Below are 15,957 nucleotides of genomic sequence, written 5' to 3'. Positions count from 1 at the left end.
GGGCGGGCGGGCCCGCGAAAACTGCGGGAGGAGTTCCCCGGCCCAGCAGCCTCTTCTGTGCCTCCCTGGTCGTGGGCCTCACAAAGATTTTTTTTTTCTTTTTAATTCTCCCGAAGCAAAAGGAGTAACATCTCTAGCTTGCGTTCCCCCCGCCGAAAAACTGATGAACTGATGGAAAAGAGCCTGTCTGGAGCTCTCTTAATTAAGTCGTTCTTCAGGCACATCCCCGTTCGAAAGTATGGTAGAACCTTGAGGAGTTTGATTTGATAACATCTTTGCTGTTTGAGGTTGTGGTTCAAGGCTTACTACAATATCAAACAACTTTCTTTCATAACTTTTTGTTCAGCATGGCCATTTAACAGCGATACCACAGCAGTATTTTAACCAACACGTCAGTGAAAGGCGGTGGTCAGGGGAAGGGATCGGTTATTAAATGATCAGGATATATTGAAATGCGCAGTTGACCTCAGATATTTCTGACTAACTCTGAACGATGTACATTCTTCTCCCTGGCCTTGACCACATTTTACATTATAGACCAGAAAACAAAGTACTAAGAAAGTTTGAGTTTTGCAAAAATAAAATGTTAGGCCAAATTTCATGCCTGTCTAGAAGTTTGACGTATATAAACTCACTTTTCCTGCCACCTGGACATTTTAAGCATGACTGAAGTATGTGATCCAGTGATATGGAAGTTGGAAAAAATCAATTCAGGTCAGATGGGCTTTGGGCTCCAGTTTTAGACTGATTTTGACAAGTTAGGGCTTTTGATAGTGTAACACCCATCTCTCATCTGTAAAGAAAACTGTGGACTTCTTTTCCTCAGGCTTTGCCTTTTGATGTTTTCTTTATTGGTTGGTTTTTGGTTTTTTTGGGTTTTTTTGTGATGGATGGTAGAATTAAGGCACAAAGAAACAGGAAAAAAAAAATCGATGTCCTGTGGAAATGATATATCCTCTTTAGGCTGTGCCTTTTAAACAGAAGCCTGATTTTAATTTTTGAAGAAAGAACAAGTGTCTTCTGAATCAAAGCAAATTAAATATTCAACAAACCTCTACAGAACAGTTTACTCCATCACAAATATGATGCTGAGTTCTTCACTTATCTCTAGGGTTATTAGGCATAATTTTGTAAGATTTATCAGTGGTAGGAAGGCAATAAGCCCCCTGGATTTCCACACAGTAAAATGTATTTCTATATATAAAATGTAGGACTGTATTTTTAACAGGTTGTTTTCCTAAGAACAGTATTGTATAAAAAATACTTTTGCTTTAAAATAAAGCTTGGTTAATGGCAGGCAAGAGGTGTTTCTTCCACCATGTGTCCTATCTGTATGTCTTAAATCTTTCACAAAGTTATTTCTGATTTTTAAACCTTTCTGAAAATATAGCCATAGGTTGGGATTATTCTTTGCTGTTTTGTGGCTTGTGTAGTTCATTACAGTGATAAGCGTGATCACAATACTGTTAACACTTCTTAAAGTTACAAGCAGTTCCAATTATATTACAGTTGGACAGAGAAGAAATATTTGCAAGCACATCTTTGCAACTAGAATTGGAAAATTAACTCCTTAAAAATCGAACAACTTCACCCATAGAAACTGAGCTTTTGTATCTCTGAGCTTGCTGCATGTTACCTACTTTGCTAGAATTTCTTCTCAAAAGCTATGTTGAAAGAGATTTAGGTGTCTGTGAATATTTGATATTTTATTTTGCATTTTATTTATGAATGCTTAGCGTTTACACCTGTCTTGTGTTCTTTGGGTTTGCTCATTTTCACTGAATCTTCACTTTATTGCTATCTCCCAGAAAATGTTGCTGCTCTGGGTGCTTGAATGTTCTTGAGATTAATCCTGCATGCAGTCCAGGTTCAAAATAAAGAGTATGTAGATTTTTCTGGTTATGAAGTTTTAGGTTATCTCTTTAAAAGAAGAATGCTGTCATCTACTCCATGCATACAAAGCACCTAGCACAGGGGTGTTCTGACTTTAAGTACTTAGCTATCGCAGTGTGAGCAGTAACTTACTAAAATATAAGAGGAGTTCAGATTAAACATGGGGAGAATTTGTAAGGGTAACTGACAGTTTCTGCAACTCCATTGCTGGAGATTTTTCTCAAAGAACTTGTTAGCCATCTGTCCTGCACAGTTCTGTGTTAGTGGTGCTGCATAGGTTGGAATACGCACTGGAAAATACTCCCTTTTGCGCTTTGTTGTTTGTTGTTGATGCTGTGCAGTACAAAAATTGAAGTTCACAAGGATATATATGCAATTCTGTGCAACTGCTTATAGTTTGTCTTTCTTCGAGTTTCCATATAATCAATCATTCTCTTCCTGTGGCACTGTATTATTTAACTGGTTTTAATTTTGATTCCCATGAATAGGAACTTGGGTTCTTTATTTTTCCCCAAAGAAATATTTTTCCAGTGAGCAAATTCACGTTAGTAGTACTCCACAGATGCGCAGGCATCTTGCTGCTATGAAACATTTTCACCTTTCACACCTCTCAGTTATTACAGGTCTTGGATAATGCAGGGGTTTTGTAGTTAAAACAGGTTACCTAGTACAACAAATGGTAGTTCAGAGAGGTTTGTGTATTAATAGTAAAATGTATTTTTTAAATGGAGAGCACAATGAATTTATGCACTTCTCTCCTTTGGGGAGTTGGGGGAAGCATCATTTTTCTACTATCTGAGAGGGTGTAGGGACAGCACTTGGTTTTTTGGACATTACATATTTTTATTCTGTTGCAGAGCCAGCAGACAAAGCATGAAATTTTTCAAGAGCTATACCAAAGCAGTTATGACAGTTCATTTGTTAAAAATACTTCTGTTTTACACCCTTTACAGCTGAGACATTAAAGTAAAAATTCTGATTGTATATTAGGAAAAATACAAACCAATATTACATGGAAATGTATTGGTTTAGGTTTGTGGCAGCATTCGGTGTTTTTACATAGCAGAAGAAAGTACATGCTCAAGACCTGAAGAATGACCTGAGAATTCTTCTTACGTGTATCACGTCCATAGAAACATGCACAGACTGTCCACTGTTTATAACCACAACATGGTTATAACCAGGGTGTTTTCTAATAGAGATTATAAAAAAAAAAAAAAAAAAAAATTGGTGCCACGCTAAAGTGGTAGATAAGCACATGTTCCTTCAAGGTTTTTCTGGTACTACTTAACCAGTTCTTAGATTGTGGCCTTCCTGCCCCTAGAAGAGATCTTTTCTCATATATTTGAGTGTAAAAAGTAGATAGAGAAAAGGAGAAACAAAATATACTGGAAACACTACTCAATGTTTTACTTTTCCTGCAAGTATCATCCTCTTATTGATGTAAAATACCTAAATACATATACCAGCTTCTAAATGTGCATGAAATTTGCATACCCTTGTGAGAAGAAGCAGCAGTGAACAGTTACTGTGAGCAAAGCCCCAATAATTGCACAAAGATTGCAAATTGAAGAAATTGATGGAGTTATGGAAGTATTTTCCAGAGTTTGTACAATAGTTCTTTACAAGAATATTTAAAAAGATGAAAAAAACCTATTTAGTTGAGATTTTCTGTGGTGTTTTCCTTAGAAATAGTTCATATTTTTCCTGTATAAAATGGTAAGAACTGTTAATATGTAAGAGCTGAGTAACTCTTTCTTGTTTCATTTTCTTTGATAAAAGTTTTTTTTTGTTATTTTGTACTGCTGGGATACACATTAACATTTTGTTTATTTGTCTCTTTTCAAAGCAAGAAGAATTCTCTCAGTATAACTCATTCCTGTATTGGAGAGCACCACTGCCTGCTATTGATTTGTCTGATATTCAGAACCTAGATGGAGAAACTCCACTGGAAGCTAAAACTCCTTCAAGGACTGATACCATGGAGACTGAAATGGAGACATGATCAGTTGTTTCATAGTTGTACATCTGCTCACAGGAAACTTCCTTCTGTTTGGAGTCAGGTTTTTTTACTTGTGAGAAAAATAAGCGTGCTTCTGCCTTCTTGAAGAATCAGTGTTATGTCAGCCTGCAAAAGCAAGTCTGAGTTTTCTAAGTGGATGAGAAAATTAGAACTTTTGGATGAAATTAAAAGAAACAGATGGATATGTTACGTTTCAAAAGGAAATGGAAAATAAGTTTGCCTGTCATGAAATAAAAGAGGTAGCTGTGATATCTGAAAGCAAAATATGTAGCTTGTGAATTTATCATAAGGTACATGGACTGTAATGATTTTTAGTGTGTTTGTTCCCATGTCATAGCTAAACCGAAAAATAAGAGCCTACAAAAACCAGACAAAACATGGCCTTTTCTATGCAAATCAAAACCAAGTGTGGCAGCTAGAGGGAAGGAAAAGGGGATCTTGTAAGCTGCCAGTGTTCTGAAATTTTTTCCCATTCTCCACGTGAAGAAGTTTTTTTACTTTGTCTTTTTCACATTACCCAAAGCAGTGGGCAGCCAGCTTTCAGGTTTTTGGTCCATTCTCAAATTAATGCTATTCTTATCCTTTGTGACATTAGGTCTGAGTCAGTCAGTAACATTAAAATGGCAGGTGTGTGGAGATAACATTAAGAAAAGTTAATGCAATATAAAATTGCCACATACACTTTTTCGAACTTAACTGACTGAGGTGTAGTTTTTGCAGACACTGTAGATCTTGGCAAAAAAATTATAGAGAAGTTCATGATTTTTTTCTTTTTTTAATGTGAAAAACTTAATGCTTGTCTTTTGTAATTTATTTATCAGTTGAAGTACAATTAAAAATAATGAAGTTATATGACTGAAGTTGTATGGGCGGACTATCAGACTTTGCAAATGTGATTTGCCTTTACGGACAGCAGTGTCAGCCTTCTTAGTAAACCTTTGAAAACTCTTTTTTTCAGCATTTGTGCTATGAGGTATCTGTATTTGTTCACTGCTTATTCATTTAGATTGTTAGGGTCTCTTTGTACCCACAGAAGAAAGGAAGTGGCTTAAGTGACTAAAGTATTTCATAGTGTTCATTTGGGTATGCTTCTACCTGCTGTAAGACTAGCTGGATACGTATTTGAACAGTATTTATTTTTCTCTCACATTTTTAGTTATATTTCTTAAGTCCAAATCAGCTTGATTTAGGAGGTACTTTAAAAATGTTTTTTGAAACCTTATTTTTGGCCAGAGTGCAAATGCTATTTCATGTTTACTGTAACCAAAATAAGTTAGTGAGGAAACAGATTTATTAATTTGTTGAGGTGTTTGTTTTTTGGGTTTGGGGTTTGTTTTTTTTTTTTACCTTAGGTAATATATGCATTGCTGTGATTTTATGTTTGTGTTTTTTATAATATTTCACATTATCTAGTATTCTCAGATCTAGTGTTTTGTGTTATTAGCTAGCATTTTTGTAGACATACATATAGACATACATTTTAGTCACTTAAAATCTGCTTGGAACTTTATACACAGTAGGTATGTCCTAGCAACAGACTGCATTTTAGCATTAAAATCTGTCTTTCCACTATATTCACAGGACAGTAGAGATTTTTTTATTGTCTTTAAAATATAAATTTGAACTATTCCATAACAAAATAAGTAAGCTCTTTAAAACAAATTAAGCTTGCACAAATTAAACTTGCAATTATGCTGTAGGCAAGCGCTTTCCTCATACCTTGTTCCCGTTGTGGCCTCTGGGTTATGGTCTGGAATGTTATGGCTACTTTCAGCTGATTAATTTTTTCCATTCATCTGTTTGCAAATAGAGGCAAATTTAAAAGCCTTGGACAACTTTCTGAAATGAGCCTGAGAGTTTGGGTTAAAGAAAAGGCTGGGCAAGGTAAGGGGGTGTAATGATAGACTACACGAACTTTGCATTAGAGCTGTCAAAAGCTGTGATCAAGGTACATCATTGCTCAGTGTCTGATGTCTCCAAATACCATGTGTCACTGTGGGCTACCAAAACACCAGTCATGACTTCTGACTCCATTTTTCTAGAGGCCTCTTGTTCAAGCACTGTACATAAACTTTAAGTAAATTTAAGATGTTTTAACTTGCATGTGCATTCATATCCAGTGAGAAGAAAATGTTTTTCTGAAATAGAAATTTTGGCACAAATTCTGAGACAGCTCAGGAGTAGCATAATACCTACTAACTGACGATCTTCATTTGTTATGTTCTTAAAATTTCAGAAAAAATTGTTTATATTCTGTGTAAGTAATTGGAAGTTTGCTTTTCTCTAAAACATTCCTCTAAAAGGAAGAACCACTGTCACAAGAGTAAGAACATGTACAGTGTAACCTCAGAGATCATCTAGATACTACCCAAGTTGACATGGGTGTTGCATCTGAAAGTAGCACAGTAAGGGTATGGGCATACTAATGAGAAGTGAAATGTTGGAATTAAATATGTTTCAGAGCAGATTTAAACAGCAAAGTAGTATTACCAGTATGTCTGCCTTTGTAAATTTTCTGCCTTGTTCTAAACTGAAGGCCTTTAGATGGTCCGATTTGTGTTTATTGAAGGCCTACACTTTATTTATAGTTCCCAAGACAGATAAACCTCCAGGTGAAACTTAAAAGCTTGGTTCAAATCAGGAAAGTAAAGAACTACTATGAAAACCAGGCAGTATTGATAACCATGTCTTGGGTAAGTAGACTGGTAGAAAGAAAAAAAAAAAAAAAAAGAAAAAAAAAAAAAAAAAAAAAAGTGGAGAATGGAAGACAGGTGATGATGAAGAGGTAGCACAGCAAATGAGTTCAGGCATAGTTGACCAGCAGAGCAATGACGTGAAGTCATATTGTCAGCATTGGCTCCTCCTTCAACATAGCAACATCTACAGTAATTTGCTTGTAGTGATCAACAGGAAATTTATTATGTTTCTCACTGTTTTGTCAGTTTCTGCTTGATGCTTTTTCCTGTTGGCAAGGCCAAAAATTTAATGGATATTAATTTAAAAACTACATGCCTGTGTATATGGGTAGTTGAAAAATCCACAGGATCCTTCATGTAGAAAATAGGAGTGTGCAGATGTATGTTTCCAGGTGGGGTGGTGTCAAAGATAATTACTGTCCAGCATTTGACAGCTAGTTCTGGTTATGGCAGATTGGTTGTGGGTAATTCATGTGTATTTTTGTGAAAGCATCTGATGACAGCTGCAATAAGAGATGTTAGACTGCATGGACTCATTGTTTGGTATAGCAAAGCTTACTTTCAAAGAAGCATTTCAAAATAGCTAGTATGCTTGGGTTGGCTTAATTATTTCCATGCCTACAGTTACAACCTTGACTCTAGGTGGCAATACACATACACAGTAAATACAGTGAATCTGGAAAAGGTTTTGGGTATGCTTTTATTCTGAACTGCTACCGAAAATTCAAGCAGTGACATCATGAATGTTAATCATTTCCTTACCATGATACATAAATAAAAGCAGATCAAGTTACAAGTTCCTGATTATAAGGATCTTGAGCGTAATTGGAGTAAAAACGTTTTGCCAAGACTTTTCAGTTCATCTCTTGTTTCTCTCTCCATGCCCCCCCCCCCCAACCCCCTAGCAGTTTAACACATGGGAATTTGTTGTCACTTTGTCACTACTTTTTAACACTTGTTTCCATTAGTTAGAACTGGAAAACAAGCTTTATCTGTGTGTTGGATGGTAACCTCTGTCGGTGGCTGAAGGCTACTTGAAATGTACATGTTAAATATGAGGAAAAAGGTAAGTGCTAATTCCTAAGAAACTTAAGTCATGAAGTATCGTGTTTAAATCTTGGCATATAAGTAACATATTTGGAATGCATGAGGAAATTTCAAGTAGTCTTACTAAAAGGCTTATTTAAAATTCTTATTTCAGACTTGTATTAGAGAATTTGTTGTTGATACAGAAAACAGTATATTTTAATGATATTTCATTTGTAAGTGAATTCAGTAATTGTGTTTTAAATGCTCTTGGTCAAAAAAACAGTATTCATGACTTCTTAGTCACTTCCAAGGACTAAAAAATAATTTTTTGTTCGTCTCTTAAATCTAGATCATAGCACTTTTTTTTTCACTACTGAAGGAAAAAACAGTTTTCTTATTATGGCTATGTTACCATTCTGAGGGGAAAAAATTGTGAAATGAGGATGGAGGCAATATCAATTTTGTTTGTGATTTGCTTCTAAGAATCATTGTGGTGGATGGTAGTTTTCCTGGTTTTGTTTTGTCTTCTTTTATAATAGTGAATTTTTGAAAGAAGGGATATGGACTGGCTAAACATTACATTTTTTCCCATACTTTTCTTATATGAATACCCGGGGTTCATGTTTGGATTGGAATGTGATGAAATAAGTGCCCTACCAAGGCACTTGAGATTAAGAAAAGTAAACAAAAATAGCATTGTACTATCTTCAATGAAGTGTAAGCCAGAAGAAGTTTTTTTTCATGCAGAGCTATGAATGGAAACAAGCCACATGTATTTACTGTTCTCTTGTACAGGTGAATTTTGTAATGTCCTTTCAGCAGTACACGGTGCTCTTCTAGTTAAATTCAGCGCCCAAAACCCATTGGATCTAGCCAAAGTGTCAAATGTCCTCTTTCTGAAGGCTGTTGCTATATAGTGGATATTTCCTTCTGATGCTTCAACTTGTAGAATATAACATTTGCTTTCAGTTTCTTTTACTACCTGGCATTTTTAAAAAATTATTTTGCTACTGATTGCATAAAAAGCAATTTTTTTGTAATAACTACTTCGGCATAATGTAAATTACCAAAATCCTGTGGTTTCCTGATTGTAAATGGCAGTGGTTTTTTATCACATAATCACAAAATGTTGCATCTGTGTATCCCATAATAGTTTTCTAATTTTTACCTTTTAGATACTGGAGAAACCTCTGATTGGAAAGAGGAAAATATACTTCAGATAAACCTCTGTATTTCCAAATGTGTAATGTGCAAATACAGAGACACTAAAGACAGCTTTTTATTGTTTAAACTGAACACATAAAACTAATTCTAAAGCCTGATTTTGAAATATGGTATGATGTGAGAGGGAATGGTATGGCTTACAAGCAAAAAAAAATGTTATACTTTGGACATTAGTAGCAATATCAAACCTGCAATATAAATATCAAAATGTCTTAATTTCTGTGGCATGGGAAGGCTTCAGGGAGCAATTAGGATGGTTTTGATGTCTGATGTGTGGTGGTTTTTTTTTCCTTAAGAGTCCCTACATACAATGCATGTATGCCCAAGGTGCTTTACAGATACAGCTTGGTCAGTGGAAACCCTTTGAGTCAAACAAATAGGTACTGGAAGTGCCTGTTTGCCTGCTTGTTTTTATGCCCGCAAATAGCATAAAAGGTAGAATAGGCTCCCTGTTATCTTTCTCCTTATTTTGAGCCGTGAGACAGTTTCTGGTACCTGCATTTCAGTGCATTGCTTTCTTCTCTGTTTATGTTGTGCATCTTATCTGTAAATACCCTGGATTTGTCAGCGGTAACTACACCAGTCTCAAATAATTTTGAGATTTTTCTTTTATCTTTGTGTGGGTGGTCTTGAATTATTGTGAGGCCAGAACTGCTTATTTACGAAGACCAGTAATTTCAATAATGAGTTCAGCAATCAAAACACTCAGATTCCTTAGACCACACTGTATGCTGATTACCAGTGTCTATTATTGACTTAAAAGAGTGATAAAAGTGCATTATTAGATTTTCAGTAAGGAAAATTAGAAACACTTTGCCTTTTAAAGATACTATTTTGAAGGTCTCTATTTCAGTGGTACTGCTTTACTTACAGGTTAAAGTAGTAGAATTTGGTTTTTTGAGATGTAGTATTCTGATGTACAGTTCTCTAAATGTAGTGTAATGCTATAGAAGATTTGTGCTTTCAGACAACTCACAGTTATTAGAAATAACTTGTTAGCATTTACAAGAACAGGTCCTTGGTTTTATCTTGTCTCAAGTAGTCAAGGAAACAACAGTATTTTTAGTGTGTTTTCTTAAAAAAAAGAAGGTCAATCTGATCACATATTTCAAGAAAATAATCACCACTTTGAGCCAAGGATGGAACAAAACTCATTTCCTCTCCTAGGCTGGTCAGTTTTTCCTGAGAAAGAGAAAATAGATAAGGTGTTTTCATATGAAGTAAGTATTTAAGAGAAGGATTTCAGTTGCTAGTACTGATTTGTGATGTTAAAAACTACCATTTAAAAACATAGAGGAATTGTTTTAGAAAGGGTTGATTGGTACAGAGAAGAAATACAAAATAAACTTCTTTGCTGAATAGAAGTAAGCTTAAATTTACTTTCTTCTTAGAAATCTTACAAATCACTTAAAGGTGAAACTTAAGCAGCCAGCAACAAACAGCCAAGTTAATCAGTTTGAAGGTTCATAGTAAGGTGTATTGCTGTCATGCAGTATGTGGTAGCTCCTCAAGACACAGCCTGAAGGCATTAATAATCATAACAGCACCCTGCATAGCTGACACTGTCATCTCAGTATTTTTACCTGGAACTTCTGCCTGCAGTTGACTGCCTTCTGCATTCAGCTGGGAGTGGTCAGAGTGATGTTCTATAGACCAGATCCAGCTCATAGGGTGAATCTATCGAGTCACTTGCCTCTTGTGCTGTGACTTTGCCATCAGGCTGTGCCTGATGCAAGAGCCCTTGACCAAACCCCACAATTGCTAGGACAGCCTGTAAAGCCCAGCAGCCAAGTGTTTTGGACTTGCCTGCAGAGCAGCCAGCAATTGTATCTTAAAAGCACAGTGTCACATGAACATGGATGTGCCTTCAGCTGCCCCCAGATTTTGGAAGACTGGCATGGGTAATACTATTCTCTGTGAATCAGCCCATCTTACACTGGATAATCTTTAAGTCTTCTGCACAGATGTATTTCACTCTGAGAGCATATTTGCTCAGTGTGCTTGACTGACACCCTAGTAAGTGTCTTCATGTTTTTCTCTTGCCTCTAGCCATGGGTCACTAAAGGACAGACTTCCTTCTTCTTTTGTGAAGCATTACACTCCCTGTACATTCATTGCTGTTTAACCCATTTTAGGTTAGTTTCAAATAAAGAGGTCATGTGGATAAGGTTCGGTTTTCATCAGTCTCAAGCAGGAAGTTTTTGTTTGTTTCCTTTCCTCTAAAGCTTGAAACATTTGCTTTGGCATGTCTTTGAGTGAGAATAGTAACAGAAACCTCCATCATCCCAATTCTACTTTCTGTATAGTCCCAGTGAGAAAGATGTATCTGATAAGAGAAAAAGTGGAAAAGAAAACAGATTCTGAAAATTGTTTTAAAATGAGGATTTGAAACCTCTGGGGTCACATCTGGAGAAAGTCTCACTGAAGAACACATAAGCGTAATTTGACCGAGGCCAGGGAGCTGACAAGTCAGAGTTCACATCTTCTGGGAGTACTCTGAAAGATGACATGTTTGAAAAATCTGTTAACCAATCTGAGGAATACAAGGAATGACAGAGAAAACTAAAGACAGGCAGTGTTCCCTGAGACTATTCTACAAAACCTTTAAGACTTCTTACTCTTAGAAGCAGGGACTGTGTTAACACTCAAGAAAGCTCTTCAGAAACTTAGAAAATTTTTAAGGTATTACTGTTTAGCTCCACATACTACCTGAGGAATCATCTGATACTGAGGTAAGAATAGCAACTGAAGTTACCCTTTGATCCTGCATCTTCCTCATGTCTGGCTCTGTGATTGTTACCCTACAAAAGTACATTGTGCTTCTCCATCACTGTGGAGGATTTATTCTCAAGAGGTAGAGACTGCTACATTGTAAAGCTGCCGAACACACTCCTGTGCTGAGTCCTTAAATTTTTTTCACTTACTTTCCTAAGTCTGTTAAGAAAATTGAGTAACAGAGACCAGTGACACTATCTGAAAGGTTATTTCTCATTTCTGGGCTGTATTATCCTTCTTTAGGAAGCAGTATGGTTGTTTCCATGGGACAATTGCTGGAAGCACAGAAACTATTCATGATTGTAATGAGACTGAACTGTACTGTCACATTTTGGTTTTTGGGTCTGTACAGACTTCAAAGGTGTTTTGGGAGAATTGATGGCTGGATATTTGTGACTGTGACTCTCAAGCTGACAAAACCTACCCCACTACATTCCTGGCAACTTACAAACTAAGAAAAACTTTTAAAAAGCCAATTTTTCTCCTAGAAGAAATTCTGCAGACAGTCCCGTTGACTTCAAATAGTTCTTCATGCAAATACAACGCCTGAACTATCTTGAAAGATTTTGAGCCATGTTCACATACCAGTAACTACTTGTTGCAACGGCTGAATGATCTGATTAAAAAAACACCAAAAGAACACGTGGCATCCTGGCTGCGAATAATTCAAGACTGTCCTGGCTCTTGCCTCCTGTTGAAGCACATCTATCATGTGAACCAGTAGCTGATGGACGTTTATATGCCTGCCTGGGTTCTGTCATCCTTCAATCAAAAAATCAGTTTATTTGTGATGAGGGAAGTCATGTTCTCCTTCTTGGACAAGCATTTGTTGGGAGATCAGTGGCTATTAGCAGTGTTCAGCAGGAGGGAAGATTTACTACAATCAGACCTGGAATATGCAATACATATTTGTGTACTATGAAAAAAGCGCCAAAGCATGGTTTAAACTCACGCATGAAGGTGCCTGTGCACACTGTAAGTTAAAGGAGAATATCAAGATAGAAGATTCTATTGTTGTCGAGAATCTGCCTGGTAAAACAAGATTTAATTTTTGCACTGTAGAGAAAAACAATCAATCACAATGCCTTTCCATAGCATGCTAAAGCAGTAGCTGGAACAGTCATCATCTAATGTGTGTTCAGTGTATCTGATGCCAGTCTTTGGTGTTGGACTAACTTACAAGCATACTTATGTTGGAAGATAAAGGTAAATAAGCCTAGTGGCAGGCTGATTTGTTGGTGACAATATGGTATGGGGAGAAATCTAGAAGCAGACTTTACCAGTTTCATTCCTTGCTTGTCTCTTTGCTGCTTTATCAATTCTTGAAGGTCTGCTAGGGCACTAAGGCAAAGGTAAAAATTTTGTGAATAGTCTTACGAAACTTGGTGTCTTCACTGTGTTTGGAGATGATGAAATAATGAAACTGGGAGTTCCCCCTGAAGCAGGTTTGTGCATAAGATGTAGATTAGTTTTGGCTTTTTCATTCCAAAATCTGGACACACCTTTAGTAGATCCTGCCTGATTAAACACAGTTGATAGAAAAAACATTTTAATATACTTGCTGAATAGGAGGTATGACCTAACAGAACATAGTGAACAGAGTGGGTATCTGGATGCTTGTGCCCTTACAGGCACCCTATGGAAACAACAGAAACAAAGCTATGAATGTTTTGGTAAAATGTTCTGTTAAGCATATTATCTTCCTTTAAGATCCCTTTTTGGTAGGAGATTTTTGGACTTTGAAGCAATGAAATATGTGGATTGATGCAGTCATACTTTGATGGATCTGCATTTCACTCACTTAGGACATAAAAAGGAGGAGGTGTGATGAATTGTTCCTAACAGGCATTCAAGAACTGACCTGGCCGCACTGCTGTTGATGTGACAGCATAGACAGTGGGAATACAGAACTTAAGAAAAAAGCAAGAAGGATGGACAAGCAAGATAGCGCTGATCATAAGGTAAGCCTGTAGAAATAGGATTGATACTCTGCAGTAGGACTGCAGGAGAAAACATCTCAGCTAATCTGATTTCTAGAGATAACAGGATGAAAAGTCCATGACAGTTATGTGGACTTTGAACTATTAAAATGTCTGTTATAAAACATATCACATGTGTTTTCATATCAGTGAAGTGCTGGGAATTCAGTGTGACAGTTTGCAGCCTGAGAATTGGTTTGTATGGCTTTGCAGAGCAGATTTTTAGGTCTTCATATTAGATTAGAAATGGCAAGTCTTGATGTCAAGGAAGGCTGAGAATTTCTCATGTCTGAAAGAAGATGCACAACTTAGAAGGAAACGGCAGAAATTTTGAATTAAGAAAATGCTTGCAGTTAGAGGAATATGTACACCTAGCTGTGTCACAGACAAAATCCAGAGCATCTGCGTGTGCTGGGATACATGTGTTTCAGGTTTCTTACAGGGTTCACATTCATATGAAGAGTGGGTCTGCTAACAGTGACCGATATGTCTGTTAAAAACCATTTATTTCATTTATAAACATTGGCAAAACTATCAAATTGAGCTGAAAGTTTCTATGCTGACTCAGGACAACTTGCTTGAGAAAATTTAATTGAAAATCATATCTTAGAATGCATAGCTGGGAAAAGAATGAACATGCTGTTCATCACCTAAGATTTTTAGCAGGGTGTTCTGTTATTGAAAGCTGTAATGCTTTTTTAAGGCCCACTGTGTAAGAAGTGCAACGTAAAGAAGTCTAAAGACAAAATAGAAGCAGTGTAAGAAGCAGAAACTTGTCTGGCAGGGGCTGGAAGCAGTTTTCTTATACTCCTTGTCTTTGAAAGAATAGTTTATGTGAAACCATTGCTAAATTTAACAGCTAATGTTTCAGAAAGCCCTGAGGCATGCCCCAGGCCTGAGCAGGCTTTTTGGTTCTGTTTTTCAGGGTGTTGCTGGGCCTGTGTGCTTGACCTGACAGTGGGTGTGCCTTGTCCGTGGTGCTCTCAGAGGCTCTGCTAACTGGGCTCCTCCACTGAGACAGTGTGGTCTGGAGGCAGGGTTCTCCTGTAGGGGAGGAGAAGTAGGAGGAGGATGAGGGAGAGCTGGGCGCCAAGGTGGAAGATGAGGCTTGGCTGTGCAGGAAAATTAGAAACGGAGAGACCGTAAAATGGGAAAAAACATCTAGAAAGAGTAAGTGGATGGAAAATACTGATAAAAGCCAGAGGGAGGTGGACACTGCAGCTCACGGTCAACATAGTAGCACAGCTGAAACCCACAAAATAAAAGGAACAGTAGGCAAAAAGCAGATGAGAGGGCAGGGCAGAGAAACCGAAGAACTGGAGACTGGGATTGATTATAGGAAGAGGGTGAGTTCGGGACAAAAGAAAATGGAGATGGAAATAAAATCTTTGGGAGACAAGTTGGAGGAAAAACAGAAGACTGGAAAAAAATGTAATGCAGAATAAAGAGAGAATAGCATATATCTGCTGTGTTAGTCTGCATTAGGTACAACTGGCTGTAATTTCTGATGGCTGTGGTCCTCAGCGCTTTGAAAGACTCCAACCCTGCAGGAGACAGGTGGTAACTGCTGATGAGGTGTTGATGTTCCTCTTCTGAGTTTTCTTTGTCAGTGGGGAAAAAGTGATACAAAAGGTATCTGAGGAAGACTGGGAAGACCAAGAATCTGAATCTTCAAAAGTTTGGGTTTTTATCCAAGTTTCATTACTTTATGAGGATTTTAATTGATCCAGTGGTCACATACTGTTTTTCTTCTACACTGGTTGAGTTTTCATTATTATGAGCTGCAATACAGTCATTGTTTCTTTTTCACCTTTTGCTTTTCAATAATAGGATTTTATATGATTCAAGTCTTCATAATTCAAAAGAGAATTGTTGGTTTCATTTTGGACCTTCCCATTAGGTTTATTGTGAGTGCTGTTTAACCTTAACTTACATCATGAATTTATTTTCACAACACCCTAGAAAATGACCAGGGAAAAATCTCAGGCTTTGGAGGGGGAGCTGAGATGCAGACAAACTGGAGCCAAACCCCATATGCTGAAGTTTGGGATACTCGTGATCGACGTCGTGAAGGATTTGGCAGGGCTGAAGCAAAGGGCCGCTGGGCCCAGGGTGGAGCGTGTCCGCGGGGGGCTGCGGAGCGGGCGCTCCGCCTGGCTTGTGGGGCTCCGTGGGACCGCGGCAGAGAAGGCAGAGCCCGTACCAGGCTGCCCCACATAGGAAAACCTCGCTTGCTGCCTCGCCTTCCGATACTGGGGGAGAAGAAACCAAAACAACCCACCAAGCGCGTACCTTACCTACACAGCCGGGGGTGAAGGACAGCGCCCCGGGAGCTGCC

Source organism: Athene cunicularia, assembly GCF_003259725.1.
Source record: "Athene cunicularia isolate RWA chromosome Z unlocalized genomic scaffold, athCun1 chrZ_part2, whole genome shotgun sequence".
Taxonomy (NCBI): domain Eukaryota; kingdom Metazoa; phylum Chordata; class Aves; order Strigiformes; family Strigidae; genus Athene; species Athene cunicularia.
Note: the sequence above shows the minus strand (reverse complement) of the source record.